This window comes from Arachis ipaensis, chromosome B5, assembly GCF_059453495.1.
Source record: "Arachis ipaensis isolate K30076 ecotype BB chromosome B5, ASM5945349v1, whole genome shotgun sequence".
NCBI classification, from domain to species: domain Eukaryota; kingdom Viridiplantae; phylum Streptophyta; class Magnoliopsida; order Fabales; family Fabaceae; genus Arachis; species Arachis ipaensis.
In genome coordinates, this window is record NC_142440.1 from 115,556,519 (window position 1) to 115,559,030 (window position 2,512).

At 41.0% G+C, this 2,512-nt stretch overlaps 1 non-coding gene across 1 annotated transcript; it reads left to right on the forward strand.

Moving 5' to 3' along the window:
* Positions 1 to 1,742: 1,742 nt before the first annotated feature.
* On the forward strand, positions 1,743 to 1,850 carry LOC148565463 (small nucleolar RNA R71). The gene has a single exon (XR_015885603.1). It is a non-coding gene; the product is annotated as a small nucleolar RNA R71 (small nucleolar RNA).
* The last annotated feature ends 662 nt before the right edge of the window (positions 1,851 to 2,512 follow it).

Below are 2,512 nucleotides of genomic sequence, written 5' to 3' on the forward strand. Positions count from 1 at the left end.
ACAAGTACTTCTTTAATGTCAATAGCTTGACAGTGGGCTCTCATGGAGCCTCACAGATGTTCAGAGCATTGTTGAGACTTGCCAACACCAAACTTAGTGTTTGGATATGGGAGTTCAACACAAAACTTAGAGTTTGGTTGTGGCCTCCCAACACCAAACTTAGAGTTTGACTGTGGGGGCTCTGTATGACTCTGTTTTGAGAGAAGCTTACTGCGCCTCTTTTTCATGTTTACAAAAGGATGTCCTTGAGTTTTAAACTAAAGGGAGTCCTCATTCAATTGAAGGACTAATTCACCTCTGTCAACATCAATCATAGCTCTTGCTGTGGCTAGGAAGGGTCTTCCAAGGATGATGGATTCATCCTCATCCTTCCCAGTATCTAGGATTATGAAATCAGCAGGGATGTAAAGGCCTTCAACCTTTACTAGTACGTCCTCTACTTGTCCATAAACCTCTTTTCTTGAATTGTCTGCCATCTCTAATGAGATTCTAGCAGCTTGTACCTCAAAGATTCCCAGTTTCTCCATTACAGAGAGTGGCATGAGGTTTATTCCTGACCCAAGATCACATAGAGCCTTCTCAAAGGTCATTGTGCCTATGGTACAAGGTATTAGGAACTTTCCAGGATCCTGTTTCTTCTGAGGCAATCTCAGTTGATCCAATGCATTTAGTTCATTGGTGAACAGGGAAAGTTCATCTCCCCAAGTCTCATTACCAAATAAATTGGCATTCAGCTTCATGATTGCACCAAGGAACTTGGCAACTTGCTCTTCAGTAATATCCTCATTCTCTTCAGAAGAAGAATACTTATCAGAGCTCATGAATGGCATAAGGAGGTTCAATAGAATCTCTATGGTCTCTAGGTGAGTCTCAGATTCCTTTGGTTCCTCAGAGGGAAACTCCTTATTGATCACTGGATGTCCCAGGAGGTCTTCCTCACTGGGATTCATGTCCTTCTCCTCTCTTGTGGGTTCGGCCATGATGGTCAATTCAATGGCCTTGCACTCTCCTTTTGGATTTTCTTCTGTATTGCTTGGGAGAGTACTAGGAGGGATTTCAGTGATCCTTTTATGCAGCTGGCCCACTTGTGCTTCCAAATTTCTAATGGAGGACCTTGTTTCATTCATGAAACTCACAATGGCCTTAGATAGATTAGAGACTAAATTTGCTAAGCTAGATGGATTCTGCTCAGAATTCTCTGTCTGTTGCTGAGTGGATGATGGAAAAGGCTTGCTATTGCTAAACCTGTTTCTTCCACCATTATTAAAGCCTTGTTGAGGCTTTTGTTGATCCTTCCATGAGAAATTTGGGTGATTTCTCCATGAGGGATTATAGGTGTTTTCATATGGTTCACCCATGTAATTTACCTCTGCTATTGCAGGGTTCTCAGGATCATAAGCTTCTTCTTCAGAAGATGCCTCTTGAGTACTGTTGGATGCAGCTTGCATTCCATTCAGACTCTGAGAAATCATATTGACTTGCTGAGTCAATATTTTATTCTGAGCCAATATGACATTCAGAGTATCAATTTCAAGAACTCCCTTCTTCTGAGGCGTCCCATTACTCACAGGATTCCTCTCAGAAGTGTACATAAACTGGTTATTAGCAACCATGTCAATGAGTTCTTGAGCTTCTGCAGGCATTTTCTTTAGGTGAATAGATCCACCTGCAGAAGTATCCAATGACATCTTAGCTAATTCAGACAGACCATCATAGAATATATCCAGGATGGTCCATTCTGAAAGCATGTCAGAAGGACACTTTTTGGTCAGTTGCTTGTATCTCTCCCAAGCTTCATAGAGGGATTCACCTTCCTTTTGTCTGAAGCTTTGAACATCCACTCTAAGCTTACTCAGCTTTTGAGGAGGAAAGAACTTTGCTAAGAAATCCGTGACCAGCTTATCCCAAGAGTTCAGGCTATCTTTGGGTTGAGAGTCCAACCACACTCTAGCTCTGTCTCTTATAGCAAATGGGAAAAGCATGAGCCTGTAGACTTCAGGATCTACTCTATTAGTCTTAACAGTATTACAGATCTGCAAGAATTCAGTTAAGAACTGAAAAGGATCTTCAGATGGAAGTCCATGAAACTTGCAGTTTTGTTGCATCAGAGAAACTAATTGAGGTTTTAGCTCAAAATTGTTTGCTCCAATGGTAGGGATGGAGATGCTTCTTCCATGTAAATTGGAATTAGGTGCAGTAAAGTCACCAAGCATCCTCCTTGCATTATTATTATTTTCGGCTGCCATCTCCTCTTCCTATTCAAAAATTTCTGTAAGGTTATCTCTGGATTGTTGTATTTTAGCTTCTCTTAGTTTCCTCTTCAGAGTCCTTTCAGGTTCAGGATCTGCTTCAACAAGAATGTTCTTGTCTTTGCTCCTGCTCATATGAAAAAGAGGGAACAGAAAAATAATAATAATAGAGATCCTTTTTGCCCAAGTATAGAGGTTCCCTTATATGAGTAGAAGAAAAGAAGAAGAGAAAATCTGAACTCAGAGAGAGAGGGTTCGGATTT